Raw genomic sequence first — 17,468 nt, 5'->3', positions numbered from 1 at the left:
CAAGCACACTCCGAAATGCAGTTGCACATGGCCACACAGTCAACCTGTCTCCACACTTGAAAAGTTATTGAAGAGCACCGTTATGACAAACGCCACTTGCAGACGCAAAATATTGAATGGTTGGCGAGATTAGAGTGATTTGCGTGCATTTCCTGTTCTTTTACTCAAGATTTTCAAAGGGATAATCTGTGTCTTCAGTATAGTCAATAATTCAAAGTATCTGGGTTCTATGTATCCAGGCTATACTGTACTTCATGTTCTCGGTGTCCCGCGTAACTTTAGCCAGAAATTAAAAATAACCTGAGGCACAATAGGCGGAGACAGCCTAAACCGTATGGTTCATCATTGTATATAGTGTCATGTGGAAACTCGCACAGTTAGCGTGGACGGCCACAGTCCTTGTCCCAGCGGTGCCGCTCAGCAGGCCAGCGTTCGCAAGCGCAAAACCTGAACTTCGTCGGCTTCGCCTATCTTCTTCCTCGCCTTCGTCGGCACTAGCTGCTGGGGCATCAAACTCCAACTCTCTTTCTTACAATAGTTTTAATTTTTTTTTCTACTTGTTCAATTGAACTAAATAAAATGAACAAAAAACTTTTTAGCTATTGCGTTTTGGGCAGATATTCCGATGCCAAACTGTAGACCGCCTCAAAAAACATCTGACTCATCATTTCTTGTCATTATGAATGCTGTGGATTGTTTTCTCGAGGTTTTATTTAATTTGATATAGAGCATACTGCAGTTTCGGAAGACCAAGCAGGTTGGAAGATACAGGTGCAGGTTACAACCTATTATCAGTGTTTTTCGGAGCTATGGTCGGTGGATACGGTGGTCCTCTGTAGCGATATGCAGTCCAAAACACTAAGCAGCATCCGTAGTGCTTGGTTGGCATATCTGTGTCTGTATCTCTTATTTGGTATCTTTGCATCCCAACGCACTCCTTTGTTCCTCATGGTGGTGATTTCCCTTCAGCCCGACAGACGAAATGCACAGCTTACTGTTTCAACCTTTATGTTGCGTCTGCGAATCGCGCCTGCTCCTTCTGCATTGAACGTGGCCAGGTCGCAAGTGTTGCTTCCACTTATGCCACTATCCGCAGGCGACTTCATTGTTTTTGCCCTGTTACATTCACAGTACCATCAGCTGTTTTCAAAATTTTATGCGAAGCATACTACTTTAGCTACCACTTCAGCCCTTCACCGTGGTTATGCGCCTCCAAATCACGTGATACATGACGTCACACCACGTGACACGATGACGTCATGACAGTGGAGAAATGGGGGCCCACCTCGCGCCGTCGTTGTGGTTGTGCGCCTCCAAATTACGCGACACAATGATGCTTCGCATTCTCCAGGCTTAACCAAGCTAAGCCTCAGCCATTTTTTACATTTTAGAGCACTGCAGGAGTGGCACATGAGTGGATTTTCACCATTTTTTTCAATATTTCGCAGGCTCCCTTTTCAACACTGAAAAGCTAACCTACAGCACATGCAAAAATTTAAACTGATGAATTATACGTTTCTGGGATGCTCTGGAGTTTGGCACTGGAACTTCTGCTTGGAGCGCAATAGCTAAGAAGTAAATTTTTTAATTCTATTAAATTGCTGTATTTTCCGGTGTATAACTATGGCTTATTTCTTAATTTTTCATCGGTTTGTCTTATACAAAGGTATGCCTCGTATATGGCAAAAATGATGCACCACTGTGCACTGTCTTTTGCCATGTCCAATAACTATGAAAATCTACGTGTAAAAGAGGAAAGAACTACAGAGAATGTTTACTGCATTCGAATCCGAGGGAAAGCATGGATTTGTGCTGTGTAGAAGACAACGGTGAGCAGGCAGTGCCGCGGGACGGAGCAGATGGAAGTTGATGAATACAACGATCTACAATGCACAGCGCGACGGTTTGGTGCAGTTTAACCCGGGGCGTGTTGACTGCAGCGGTTACCTAGTGGTCTCGCTGAACAGCCCTTAAAAGAGATCTGTTCGCGCAGCTGCAGGTTCGACTCCCAGTCATGAATATTGATTCAATTTCTTTTTCTTTTTTTCATGGTTTGACCTCCAACTCAGCTGAAGGTCAAATTTACAAGGTCCACGGTTGAAGCCCGAGGTCCCGTAGTGAAGCTTTCGCTTCAAAATCGAGTTATTTTAAAATGATATCTTATGGGTAGAATTGCATGATCTTGTCACGACCAGACTGATTTCAGAGGTGCTTGGAATGCATGTCTTTGCCTCATCCAGTCCAGCTTGTCCAGCCACATTCTTGAAAGTTTTGATTTTGGTGCCATATCCGTTTGGCTTCTCACGCGTGTTGTTCTTGCTCAATATGATGCTACATATGAGGTGAAGGAGCTGCGATGCAAAATTCAAGTTGCTGCCTTTAAATATGTGCTGGAGAATGGGAACTGGATAGCAGGGAGACAGTTTGATGAAAATGAATAAATGGTTTGTGACTGTTGAAACCTGCAAGAACATTCAGGTCACTGAATCCAGCGAAGAAGGCAACTCGTGGGAAGAAGGCATGCTGGCCAGAGCTTGAGATTTGTCTGTGCATGGCAGCTGCTGTAAGCATCTATTTTTGTTCCGCTCTCTGATGAAATGTTCCTGAGCTCATTTTCGTAGCGTTTACCGAATGAACAGGTGCATCTTATACACTGTTGTGGCTTACGCTTGACTTTTGAAAAAACTGTGGTTTGCAGAGGGATGCGAGTTATGCATAGGTCCGACTTGTAACCGGAAAACATGGTAATCGATTGAACAAACTATAAAACTACTCTGACTTACTATGTATGGGGATCAACGACACGGTTGAAGCGTACTCCACCTATTGAGCCTTGGCATATTTTTAATCTTTGGCTTAAGTTAAATAGGACACCCAGTATTAACATTGACGGTTCTAAAATACAGAAATTATATCAAAACATTACCTTTAAAAGAAGCAAATTTATTGTGAGCATTTCACTCATCATCATTTGTTTATGCCATGGGCCCATAGGGCATTACTCATTGGGGAGGGGAATCATTGCACGTATAGTTTGTGCCGTTGTGTTCAATGAAAAAAAGTGATATGAGAGTTTCAGCTAAGCATATGACAAGTAAGCTTACTGTGTGTTCTTGCAAATTACTGCAAGATGTTGAAAACATTATTCAAGGGGATATGGTCTTATATGCTCATCATTGTCCAAACACATTTGAAATGGGGACTTGCCAATGGTATAGCTCAAGCTTGATTTTACTTGTGGTGGAGGTTCCAGGGCAGCCAATTGCACAAGGCATTAGTTCCATCACCAGTGTGGCTGCACTTGTTCATGGTGTACAAAAACATGCCCATAGATGGTCAAGGCTCCCCTGTTCGCATCATCTGGTATCCCTCTCTCTTGTATTAACTGAGTCGCTGGCTAAGAGGGTAATTAGTTGCAGGAGATAACCTCTCAGCAACTGCAGCTATCACATACTGATTTGCTTCCACTGATTCTCTTGTTCGGACGTTTCCAATTGCAGCTCTGGTGCATGGCAATCATGTCTCAGCTGTGCACTCACACCAGATTGTTATTCAGACAGCGCTGTCCAGTGTATGCAGATTTGTGCACATCTCTGGCACTTTCGGCTCTGGCAGAATTTCACCACAATGATGCATAGTATGCATTACCATTCAGGGGACTTTACGCATTGCTTAGTAAAGATAAGTAGACTGTGGTAATTGCTCGGGAAGTGGAAACCATGCAAAACAATATCGAGTAATAAAGCCGTATAGGCTGCACTCTGGTTCAAATTAAATGCCCATTTGGTATCTATGGCTTAAGTAGAACAAAATATGGGAACAGTTATATGGGAAAATGTTCGAATTATCGAATGACCCCAAAAAAGCTCAAGAACTGCTTGCATCACGGTGAATTTATTTGGTGAAAGACTGGGCAACGGGTGCCTGCTTTTGAGACCAGAGTGGCGCGGCAATGACTCTTTTGTGTCTTTTTTGCCAACTATTTTTTACTTTTTAGGATTAGGGTTCAAAGCTGTCGCCGGACGCTCTCTCCTCGTTTTTTTTTTTCTTTCATGCTGGTTTTTAGGCATGTGCCAAAACGGAAGGCCCAGCCTTAGTCGGTCAATCAGAACAACGCAACAATGGAATGCCTTTAGCAAAAGTTTCCTGTACGACGTCAAACGAGCCAAAGTAGATGGCGAGGATGTTTGCTTGTGGACGGGAAGAATGAGTGGGCTTTGATTTGAATTTTTACAGCTTTTCGGGGCGCGCATGGCTCTATTATTTTGCAGAGGTTATCTTCGATGCCGCATCTATGCAGTGGGCTTGTTTTTGAAAAATGTCCTGACACAGAGCAGGCGCCCTTTAAGGCATTTGTTGTTACATGCAAGCTGTTCTTTGTGCGATATTTTCATACAGCAAACACTACAACTCTTTCAGGAGTTTAACTCTGCCACCTCAGTGCAAAAGCCACCTGGACGAATGCCTCCAAAATCTAAACAGTCCAACGCCATCAGAAGCATGCAGTACATAAGAGCAGGTTTAAAAGCCAAAATATCTTAAGATATCTCGTCAAGGCACATATTTTTTTAGTCACAATGGTTTCCTTGATTATATTGTATTGTACACAAGTATCTTCTAATAAACTTGCAGTTTTTAATTAATAAAAGCCGGGTGCGAGGGATAAAGCTTGTCTTATCTCAGTTCAATGCCACAATAGGATATTTGTAGGACATTTGAGGAGTTTTCGTCCTTGAGTCATTGAGCAAACTGCAAACATCCTCATGAGGACTTTTGGCCATGATGCACTCAAAAAGTATTCAGAATGTCCTGTTCAGGATGAGGACGTTGTGACCATTGAGGACGTTCTCAGGACGTTTGGTGTTGCCTGGGTGCTGTTTACGTAGCAGTCATCATTTGGTCGGCACATCGTGGGAACCGATTGTGCAACTTTCTGTTAACTAGATTCTATTGCTGTTGTATATATTAGCACGGACAAGGTCATTGCGTGATAGTGGTTTAATTTTGCGCGTTTACATAAATACTATATTTTTGGCAATTATCTATGATTGTAAGGTACATCGTGCATGCATTAAACTACGTGCACTCACTGTGCAAAGAATGATCCTTCTGCTTTGCGTGAACAGTATTCACGGAACGATTGCACATGTATTGCGTGAATGATGCATTAAATTATGTACTGAACATGTCAGCTGTGCGTTTGAGATAAACTCGACCTCTGGTGCGTCGACCACATAATCTGTAATGTGGGAAATGCTGTAACATATATATAGTGTATAGTGTGTTTTGAGAAATATCGCTTTTAGACTGAAAATAATGGAAAGGACATATTGTCAATAAAATCATGGATAATAGTGCTGCGGTTACCATTGTTGACCAGCAGCGCAACTGATTTTAACATGGTTAAAAAGCACGGTAGCAAAGAAATGGTGCACGAAAACCCAGGTAAATTGCTGCGCGCTACTGCGCACAGAGCAGGCCGACAACAATACATCTGCTGACGTCCCATAGCGGGCCTGATTTTGGACCAGTCCACGCGTAAAGCAAATGCCACACGAAGCAGGATCTGTGTTTGGTGCTCTGTTGGTAGCCTATCGACGTGAAGCTTACTCACGGTATGTCAAAAAGGACTATGGCAATTGCGTTCGGTATTGTGAGACATCTCATCTCTTGCGGAGTATACAACCCAGTCTATCCTAATTGTGACCACGGAGTGTTCGCCACTCAGGCACACATTCTCTGGGGACGCGAGGGTAATCCACCCCCACAAAAATTGCTGCTAGCTCCCTCCATGGAGGTTTGGAACTGACTTTTCGCAAGATCAGACAAGAAGACTCAACTGCACTAGTCTCGTGGCCCCAAGACGTCACACCCACCGGGGAGCCACACTTGACCCACCTGCCCTGACCCCCAGCCCTCAAGTGGCAAAGTTGTTTCTCTCTTTCTCTCTCCCCATTGGTCTTATTTTGTTGAGATGTGGGCAGCCACTTAGAACGAACGTAGATTTTTATCTCAGCCTCGCCAAAAAATGGATATGCTAAGTGACCGCGGCAGCCGCGGTGGCTCAGCGGTTAATGGTGCTCGGCTGCTGACCCGAAAGACACGGGTTCGATCCCGGCCATGAGGGATGAATTTTTATGGAGGCGAAATTCTAGAGGCCTGTGCACTGTGCGATGTCAGTGCATGTTAAAGAACCCCAGGGAGTCGAAATTTTCAGGGCCCCTCACTACGGTGTTCCTCGTGGCTTTGGGACTTGCAAAGCAATGTAGAGCATGGCTTGGCCACCAAAGCCGTCCCCCCATGTATCAGTACGTCCCTGCTTTTCCTTCTCTTAACAACCCAATTTCCCAACAAAGAGCCTCGAGCCTTCCTTTCTAAATAAATAGCTCATTCATTCATTCATCCTCTGCCTATAGTAGTGGTGCACCATTTATAACCATCGCTTAGGGATGCACTTTACTGCACATCTTGTGTGTTCGCTGCTAACTTTGTAACAGGCTTGGAACATGAGGGCCAGCTGATCTTCTAGAGATGAGCCAATGGGACATCAACATACACTACGATAACCTACGAGAAAACAAACAGACCATTCCATCACCCCACCCCCAACTTTCCATCTCATCCATTTGTCTCTTACGTAAAAATCAGCTTAACATCTTTTATGCACTGGCTAAGCCATGTGTGTGTAGCACCAGCGGGACACACCTTCATATCCCAACTGCCCAGAACACTACAAAGTCTTCTAAAACGTTAAACGCAACAATACAAAGGAGAAACAGCTGGTGCTGGACGTTCACATTGCCACGAGTGTAATCAGCATTGACGCTTTTATTAGTGTTAAGGTTGGGAAAAAGAGTATTTGTGAAAGACACCTAGACCCTTTATTAGGACACACAGGCTACTTGAAGGAAGTTTCATTATTTTTTTAGAGCTAGGGTAGCGTTTTCTTTATAGAGCTACCAAGGCATTCTTGCAAGCTGCGTCATTGCGTGAAAACTTCTCAAGTGTAGCATAGCATCAAGGCAGCAAAATTACCTCAGGAAGGTAACTCTCGTACATTATCCTCACGACATTTCACATTGACTTAAATATGTCATATATTAGATAAACTGTAGATTATGGGATTCAGTGTCCGAATGCGGCGTATGAGGTGTGCCGTAGTGGAGGGCTTCGGATTAATGTTGACCGCTTCGGGTTCTTTAAAGGGGCTGCAAAACATTGCTTGAAGAGAGGCTGGCTATAGACCGTTTACAGCGTGCAGTTCTTCCGTTTGAGACCAGACGGCGCCACACTTGCGCTCAGAACACGGCACCATTACTGGCTTCGTAAGTCGCCGGCGTGTACGCCTCGATGCAGCAGTGCACATTTCGCGGGTGGTTGCCGAATGTGTTCTTTCTACGGTGTAAAAAGGCAGAGGAAACACATGCACTGTTGTGGATTGCAAGAATAGCGACAGAGAGTTAAAAGTGCGGGATGTGGTCGTTTGCGAGCTTCGCGAAACCGAACTGCACAAGGAGGTAATGCCAATGTTCCCGCCCGTTTGCCATGCACCCTTTCCGAACTGGCGAATGCAACAAACACGTTCGCCAGCGCTAGATAGCTAATAAAGAAAGGTTTCGATCTTGGAAAATCTGCGAGGGTAAGTGCACAACACAGCCGCATGAAGAAGCTGTCCCGCCACCGAAACCATGACGGCGTGCTTTCAGTTGTTGTGCACTGTGCTGAGACCACATTGATCGTAAGTTATGGTCTGTGACCATTAGTAAAACGAGCGCCCAAGGCCGAATTAGGAACGAAAAATAAAGACGACTTACGCTCCTTCATACGCCTGCTGTTTATTATGCACTGCACAGGCGTGAGAGCCGACAACGCTTACCGTCAGTCCGTGTATTACACGCCGTCTTGGTGCTACTGTTCAATTTCGCTCCAAGTAGCGCGGTTTTCGTGGACCGTGTTCAGATTACAGCATTTGGTTTACGGCTGCTGTGCCGGGCTGTTGTCACTTGCTCGCGGTCCATGCGAGACAGTCACTAAAAGTGACTCCGCACGCTCGGAGTGAAGCTGATTAATTACAACCAATGAGACCACGAGCATTTCCATGCCCGCATATCGAGCGTCGAGCGTACCAAAATTTTTTATATGAGGCTGACGTTACTGTGAAATTCGTCCAGCATGAACGCGTGGCCATGCGCGCGTTATAACAATTATATCGCGGAATCCTTCGAAACGATTGCACGCCAGCTTGTGAAGGCTGCTTGGTGCATGGTACTGCTACCATGATAGGTAACCTTTGTGTGTCTATTTATTTTTGTCGCTTTTCTATGTTTAATCAACCAGTCGGAAATATTTCAGGTTTTCTAAGCACCGTTAACAGGTTGTAAACAAATGCATACGATGTGCATGTGAGTGTTTTAGAGCAGTGTCTGCATGCAGGTACAGAATAGGACAACAACCTGTAAGGCCGCAAGAACATTAAACCTTGCCGTTTTATATAATAACAATAAAAAAAACACTAAGCAGAGCCTTCAGCGCATGCAAAGACAAGCATTTAGGCGATCCGTCCGTTGACTCGAAGAGGCGAAGAGCTCAGCGGCTCTCCGCGACATGAAGTCCGATCGTGTTTTCACGCCTGAAGTGATCAAATTAGGGTTCTCACATGTCCTTCCAAGCTTTGGCCAAACCATAGTTTCGTCTCCCCCCCCCCCCTTTACAGCCGTATCAGCCGGAACACTGCCTGTCGGAACCGAACCGTCAGACGCAGCAGCCGTCGCGATGAGGCGAGCGCCGAGCGGTCAGGAAGCGAGTAATGGCGGCGTGATCACGTGATCAAAGATGGCAGCCCCCATGATACGCCGCTGTAAAGCATCTATACTTTAGGTGGATTGTTTATTTCACACAGATGCTGATTCAGAAAGAATTACAGGAATCTATGCATAGGAACGGGAGTTATTCAATGAAGAAATTTCAAAAATACCAGCAAACAAAATTCTGCCCCCAACTCGATTTTGGCGGGGCTTCCCATTTCACTCTCCCAATGACAACATTGGGAGGGGACCAATCAAAACAGCCTGTCTGAGCACGTCACAAAATTTTGCACATCATGGTTGCCTGTTCGCTGTAACTCATTCTGGCAAGAGTCATTTCCATGGCTACAACAACCTTGTGGACTCCCAGCTGGCCCAGCGAGTGTCATCGTCACGTAGATGGTGCAGAAGGGAACATTGATCAATGGCCTTCCCTGACTTATCCAAACTCGAGTGTGAGGTGCATTTTAGCATAGTTGCTGCCTCTACCGTGCCCTGCCACTGCACGCTGATGACAGGAAGGTGGCGCCATCTGGCGGCTGCACCCGGTGATCATCCTCAATCTGCCGATGAGCACTGGTAAATGTGAAACGAATGCATTTTTTCTTCCTTGGGACCGAAACGAACGCTTGTAAAATGCATTGGTTCGATCAGGTCGATTCCGCCAAGCCGTTCTCAGATATATGGAGAGTAGCCTTAAAGGGGCCCAGAAACACAATCGTAGTTGACTCTTATGCCTGTTGTTCGCATACAGTGAGTTATAATGGTGCTATTAGCGTCGATAACACCACGTATATTCCATTTTTTAATATTTAAATGTCCTCCCAAAAACATGGCTCTGATGGTGTCCCCGCACAGTGGCGGGTTTCAGCAGCGGATATGACATCACCTGGCGTGAGCTTGATGAATGGACAAACAGTAAATATACTGCAAATTGTGTGAATAAATAGACACATTTTGTCACCTGTATTTCTTCATTGAATAACTCGCGTTCCTGTGCATCGATTCCTGTAATTCTTTTTAAGTCAGCATCTGTGTGACATAAAGAATCCACCTGAAGTATAGCTGGTATCCCCCAAGCAGTGTTTCGCAGCCCCTTTAAGTGTTGTTTCCTATTTCATAGGTGTGTGCAGAGAGGCGCAAAGTCCTTTGATGCAGAACAATAGCCAGAGCCTTTGGTGCTGTTTTTTTGTTTGGCTTCCTTTGAAGTGCTTTTACGTAAGGCAAACGCATTGGTATTGTTGATCTAATAGAAAACCCAAAAACATGGCAAAACGTATATTCATTTGTTAACACAGTTTGCAGTATACTTACTGTTTGTCCAATCATTAAGCACCCTCCCGATGTCACATCGACTGCTGAAAACTAGCACTGTATAGTGAGACCATCAGGGCCATGAATTTGTTTTTGTGAGCTAATTAAAATATTAAAGACTGGAATATACGTAGTATGACCAATGCTGATAGCATCACTATAACTCATTCTGTGCAACCAATAGGCAAAACAATGCACTGAGAATGTGTTTCGCGGCCCCTTTAATGTGCGCCAACATCGTACTGCACACGGGTGTCTTTTGCGTTTCGCCTCCATCAAAATACGGCCACAGTGGCTGGGATTGAGCCCGTGTCCAGGTACTCCGGCTAAGTAAGTTGCAATTTTGTCACAACACTTACCCGGCAAAAAGTGTTGCAGTGCGCACCTGCAAAAACTGTTGGACTTTATATGAACAAATTGTTGTGCAATTCCTAAAAGAAAGTAAAACTGGCCAGAAGAAACAGTTTGTTTCATGTTACGGCTATCGTTTACCACCTACCATTCTCGAGCGGAAGCCAGTACTTTTCCAGGACAAGACTATACTGGGACATTTAGAACAGTTAAAAACAAATTGTCCCAATCTCATACATACAATAATGGCCGCACAGGTGGATATCTAAATGTTTGGTTAAAGCGCATATACCGTATTTACACAATTGTAAGTCTACTCCCCCCCCCATATCTCATATCAGGAAAAAAAAAAACATTTCGAGGTCCCTTAAGATTCCCCTTTAATAGCAGAATGCGAAAGCTTTATCCGGCCTCTGCTGCTTATCCTCATCCTCAGATGCTATCGGTTGCCACTCGGGCGTGCCCGTAGGCACATTTCAAAAGTAAAATGTATTAGTCACTGGTCTACTCGTCCATACTCGCGCCATCATCCTGACTAGTGCCGTCGCCATGATCACTGCTGCGGTCCCACAGCTCATCATTCTAACATCGTCGTCCAGTGAAATCCCGCACTTCGCTTCAGCTACCGACATTCCCCGACACCATTGCTGTTCCAAGTGGTGGTGCCACTGCGATTGTAACAGTGCCCCTTTCACCAACTTTTGACACTCCCTTGAGCGCCGAGTGTGCAGTTGAAAGTAAAACAAAAAGCATGGGGAACAGTTAAGCGTCGTCAAGGGGGAGGGCAGGGTGTGCCAGTTCGCCGCTGATCGACAGCTGCCATCAGCTGCCCCGCGCGAGGACAGGGTATCGGTTCTGCGCGTTAACAGAGCAGCTGCTCAAGGCGAGCACTAAGAGGGATGCGACGGAGCCCCACAGCGAAAATGCGACCACGCTGTAGCATTCCTGATATCTCATTTGTCTTGCCCTTATTTATGGTGGCATGCTTTGGTTTCAATTGTAAGTCGACCGCTCCACTTTGTTGCGAAACGCAGTCAACCAAGAAATAAATGTTTCATCATTGTGTTTCTTTTTTCTATTCCGCTCCTCCTCCTTTTTCTTTGCTGGTGCTTTGTATACATACTATGCAGAGAAATAAACAGTTCAAAGTCAGTGCCATTGCGTGGTCTGAACATCGCATTTTCATGAATGACCTCGTACTAGGCTTTGCTGTACCACCTGTGGTTGCACTCCAAGGTGACAAACCCGTTTTGCCCCAATGTTCAGCAGTGCGGGTAGGTTGTCTTGTTACTCGGTGCCTGTGCTTTACATTTGGAACAAGTGTGAGCCAATGCGAAAGCATTCCTCGAATCACTGCACACTAGTATTCCGGTGACACGTATAGTTGCATGACAGCACTTCATTGATCGTTGGTGTCAGTCATAGGTTCATGTTGTCAGGGGTGGAAGTGCTGCGCCAATTGCGCCATTCTGTGCCAATTTGATCTCCTGCGCCAAGCTGCGCCTAAACGGCAATTTATGCCCATTACAAGTATACAGAGCCAAATTTAGCTGAGTGTTATTGTCGGCTGGGGAACACTGGGCGCTCGCTACGAAACGGACGCAACCGCATTCGCATCGACAGTTTCGTTAGCTTGTGCTTGTCGGTGCGGCTGTCACAAATGGCTTGTATACAAGCATGAGCAAAAATAAGTACTTTTAACTATTATCTGGGAATATAACTTCATCGCGGCCGGTGTTCTGAACTTACCTCACATAGCAAGCTGTATTTATTGTGCACAAAACGAGATACCAGGTTCACTCGCATATTTTGTGCACTTTTTTCAGTAATTAAGGGCTCCAAAAAGAGATGCGGAGATTTCGCGAACACGTCCTTAAAAAAACTTCATGAACGTCATAATGCGCATATATGTCCTACAATGTCGCGCATACATCGACTCTCACTCGCGCCTCTCGCTGGTCAAAAAAAAATTCCATATACAGGTCGGCGCAGCCCCCGTCACCGCGCGATGGTATGACGCCGCGTGCTCAGCAATAAACGCGCAGCGATACAATCCCAGAGCCAGTGGAGATAAACGGCGCTAAAACGGCGTCTTCGCGATAGGCCCGGCTGACTACCGGCAAACCGAACCGCCAGCGGTTCGGTTGTTTAGAATTTTGGACGCCTTGTCCTGGAAAGCAACCGCCGGCGCGAGTGGGCCGGGTAAACGGCGCGCGAATATAATTTTGTTCACCGGAGATAATTTAACAAACGAATTACGAACTCCTTACACGTGGAGCTGCCAGGGAATGGGCAGCGGGCTTTCTACCCGTCGTGCTCGCGCCTCGCAAGCAGCAGTTATGAAATTGCTTTGATTTGGCGTGGCCAGTTACGTGGTTACGTCTTCACAGTGGTGCGGCCGGCGTCCCCTCGCTGCTCGCACCTTTCACAGCCATACACGGCAATGCGTTCGCGCCGTTCTTCCAAAGCCTGCCTTGCGCGCACCCGTGTGTATGCTGGTGAATTTTTTTTTTTTTTCATATATGTTTGGGCAATAAATTCTGGGTGCGCAATCAAGCGAGGGCGCAAGTTATGCGAGTAAATAGGGTAAGTTAGCCCCCTCTTTGGTTTGGCTGCGCAATTTTCCGAATTTTAAAATCCATCGGTTGGCGGGTATTGATTCATTTTGTTTTCGGTTCTGACATAGTATATTCGAGATTCTGCTGCCGTGTTTTGACGGTTTGGTCGTGGCTATCAAAAAGTTATGCAGAACTGAAAGGCTTTACAGTTTACTAAGCAAGACCTGTCGCTCGATTTCACGGCGCATTGTTCTGTGCCAGAATCAGGCGAACAATGCAGGTCTTTTTTCCTTATAGCTCCCACTGGCATGATACAAATAAATGGATTGAGTGGCACAAATTTTGGTATCAAACCTATTTGCAGACTTGTTTTTGTGGTGAGCGAGCTGACACTTGTTGCTGGTTTTCTTTTTAAGGTTTAACGGCAATGTCTTTGTATTCTATATGGCAGTAGCTAGTTCTAGTCCACTTTGCTTCTAGTCATTATATCTACTGCAAGCCAATTACCATCTGTGATCCATTTTTCACTTGTTTTCTCTGATACATCCAGTAGTAAACCAGTCTGAAACAGTTTACCATAATTGTCTCGGCTAATGCTTTACCACTAGTGTCATAGTCACATATGTGGTGTTTTTGGAGTGAAGTGCTCTGGGTTTGTTTGATACAAATAAAACTATCCCCATTATGTTGTTTTTTTTCTGAACTGAAATTAACAATAGCTAATGTACTGCAACTACTGTTCGTAATAGCTGCCACATGCCTTTTTTTTATGAACCCTAGCAAATATCTTCAGACCAATTGCTGTCCTTTTAATTAATTCTGGCCTGTGGGATCCGTGATCAATATCTATGCAGTTTTTGGACTAGTTGCAAACAAAATTGCTCTCAGTTGCATTTAAATGTCGCCAGTCTGCTCCAAAAGTGCTCCGAAATAGCCTACAAAGTGCTCCAAACCTGCTCCAAAATAGGAATTTTGCTGCTCCAAAGCTGCTCCAAAATAAGACTTTTGCTGCTCCCGTGTCTGCTCCAAAAAGCTGGAGCCTGCTTCCACCCCTGTGTTGTACGGAAGTACCTTATTGTTAGTTCACTGCACTGAAGCATGAAGTAGTTCCAGCAATTCCTTTTGAAGGAGTAAGCGCTTGCACCATATATGACTCCCTTCTTTTCTTTAAGAAGTTTTCGCACTCTCAGTAAGGCCGAGTAGACTGTTTGCTAGTAATGCAGTCAGAAGAATAAAACTACGGCGAGCGGGAGAATCGGGAGCCACATGCTAACGATGCTCTTGGTTTTGAATAAGTATATGGGGTGTTTCACCTAAGATGTTCTGCAAATTTCTAAAATAAATTTGATTAGTTGGAACAATGTCACGTAAAGCACATGATACGCAAATATTTTGGAGTGATATCAGATTGATGTTTCATCACGTTTACATTGTGCTCCTGGGTTCGATCCCGGCCGCGGCGGCTGAATTTCTTTGGAGGAGAAATTCGAGGCCCGTGTACTGTGCGATGTCAGTGCACGTTAAAGAACCCCTGGTGGTCGAAATTTCCGGAGCCCTTCACTACGGCGTCTCTCATAGCCTCAGTCGCTTTGGGACGTTAAACCCCATAAACCAAACCAAACCTAAAATAAGCTTTTTGCAAAGAGTGCTTTTTTTCGACGCAGCATTGTCAGCGGTTTAGCACATAAGAATACAACTAAGACGTGCTAACTTGTAGGCTGGATGGATAACTAATATTGAATAGTTGCCTTTTTAACTATTACTGTTAGTCTCTTTATTTGGAGTCGTGTAGCCCACCGTAATCAATATCTATATCAATTTTTTTTCGAAAATGCAGTTGTCTTTGGCACTGTGGCCCAACAAATGTTGCCTATATAGCTCCAAAGCACATGCGTTTTCGCAAAGTTTGCAGGCAAAGCAATTTCTCCATTGCACGTAATCGTTGAAATAGCCAAAATTTGTTGGTCCATAGCATTAACGTCACACGTAGCAAGGGCAAAAAAAAAGCGTACAGTAGTGTTTGTTCTTTAAATTCGGCAATATTGCACCCGCCACTGATTTAGCCACATTAGGATTAGGAACAAAAAAAAATTTTCTTTTACATTGGCAACATTCTTCGGGGTAACTCATCTCCACACTTTTTTGGTTCATAATGATAAAAAAAAATTTCCTTTTACATTGCCAACCTTCTTGGGGTAACTCGTCTATACACTTTTCTTTTGTTCATAATCCAGGTTCGGCAGCTAAACCAATGGCGGGTGCATTATTGCCTCATTCAAAGCAAAAGCTTTTGTAGTCATTTTTTTGCCCCTTGCTTCCTGTTGTGTCAAGAATCTTTCCCCCTGCCCTCCCTGCCAGCAGAAGCGACAAGGCCCCACATTCTTCCACGAAGGTAGCTACACGGCCACGCATGCTGTCACCCATCTCTGCTCAACACGCCTGTATTTAAGCAAGCATGCAGTACTCAACAAAGCAGCGGTCGCGTCTGGACGTATTTCCTTACTGCTTACATGTTCGACACACACTCCATTTTTTTCATGCGGCTCCCGCTTTTCATATCTATTTTTGTTGCTTTGTTTTTACTTGTATTTTTACTTTTACTTTTTTCTTTACTCTATTGCTTTCTCACTCATCTGTTCTGTGTCCAACCCTATAAAAGAGGAAACACCAGCAAAGGCAAATCACTCTTGAAAAAGATCGGTCCTGCGATCGAAAGTTCGAGTCACAAATGTTTCTGCTAATGGAGCGCATACTTCGCTGTATACTTTAAGCAGTCAAGCGCGCCATGTTCTCGCAATGCATACGTGCGTACATATATGTGTACATACACACCTAGTAACCTGCCCACTGTGTCAGGCTGCAGCTCATTTAATTAAGCTGCTCGGGAAAGGAAAACTACCGTCACAACCCAATTCAAATCCCTCCGTTGGCAGCACTTGCCATAGAAACGCAGTTGCGCATCACTTGACTGCTGTACCACTGCACCAGGAGTGGCAGGAAGACTCCCAGGGATATATGAATGGAGAAAATGACCAATTCCATAGATGTGGACATTAACCCGTCATCGCTTACTGAACTGCCATCCATGAACTCTGGATCTGAACACCGGAACCGAAGGGAAAACCGACCTGCTAGCGCACCAAATTCGCATTTGGCCTGATTACGTAAAACAACCATCATTTTTTTCAATTCCGCTTATCTCTACCTGCTTCGGCCTGCATTGTGAAAGCTATGCCTTGGGCTCTACCATGGCCCTCGTGACGTTGCGTACAATCATGTGTAGATGCTGCATGGACATGTGTCGGCGATGGTGGGTGTTGTTTTCCCGTGAAGCCGAGTTTGCTTCCTTTAGCTGGGAGTCCTCACAAGGCCACTGCATAGACGCAGACCGGTGACATGAAATGAGTGGTTTCCACCAGTGGAGATCAGGACGGAAGAATCGACATTCAGCTTAGCGCAACTACTCTATATCCCATCGTTGTTGTCTAGGATGGCCGTAACAAGGCCTTTTCAACTTATTGGCTCGCCCATCGCTTGTCTTGTCTAAGCAGTTATGGCTCACAGGTTAGCACCTCTGCCTGCGTACTGCACCACTTCGGGTGTATGCATTCGCATGATTCGTATGGCCGCCATTTTCAAATGCAAAGCGACGCTGACTTTACTTCTGCTCCCGAACGCCATCCGCACCTCCCCAGGCATGCGTTGGACGCCATTTTTGATGCGGGAGAGAGGAAGGAGGGGAGGTGTCGCTACTTTACAAAGTTTGAAGGGCTTTAGGGAAGAGAACTGTGCCCCCACGCTGCGAACAAATTGTGATGGCAGGCACCGGAGGTGGTAAATGAACGCTGGGTTAAAGCAAAGATGTAATAAAAGCTTCCAGCAGAGTGCTATCCCAGGGGACACTCTGTGGTGGCAGTTCAAAAATTAAGGTGGATATAGGTTTGCAGCACTAGCACAACGCAAATAAGAAATGGGTCCCAAAATGGTTAACTGAATTGTAGTCCAGCAGAAACTCAATTTGATACAAAATAGCACCACACCTGGTTGTCGGTATATTGCTTATCTCGGTAACACGCAGTGGAAAAAAAGCGTTTACCTCTGCAGAATGTTGATAAGCTACTAATGATCAATAAGTGCTGCTAAATGCTGCGTGGGTAGGTGGACTGGTTGAATTAATCTCAGAAATAAACCACAGTGTAAGCAGAATGGGGTTATCTGTCCTGGAAAGCCTCCTAGTAGCTTTTTGTGTGAAATTGCCGCCATGCAGAGTTGCGGAACTGTGTTGCAGCTGGATGAGCATCTGGAAAAGTGCATTCTTCTGCGCGAGAACATCCCAGACTTTTGTTCTATAAGAACATCTTTCAATTTCTTCTTTTAATAAAAGGTTACTACCCAGAAGGTGAAACTTAATGAATACCGTCAGCATATTGGCAGAACATGC

General features: G+C 45.1%; 1 protein-coding gene across 3 annotated transcripts in view; it reads left to right on the top strand.

Moving 5' to 3' along the window:
* LOC149355137 (DNA (cytosine-5)-methyltransferase 3B-like) overlaps positions 1–17,468 on the top strand; it is a 137,968-nt gene that overhangs the window by 86,360 nt on the left and 34,140 nt on the right. The gene's annotated exons all lie outside the window — the stretch shown is intronic.

This window comes from Amblyomma mixtum, chromosome 3 (assembly GCF_055824585.1).
Source record: "Amblyomma mixtum isolate Tamu chromosome 3, ASM5582458v1, whole genome shotgun sequence".
Classification (NCBI taxonomy): Eukaryota; Metazoa; Arthropoda; class Arachnida; order Ixodida; family Ixodidae; genus Amblyomma; species Amblyomma mixtum.
The sequence above is the reverse complement of the archived record's forward strand: the minus strand, read 5'-3'. Positions and strand labels throughout refer to the sequence as shown.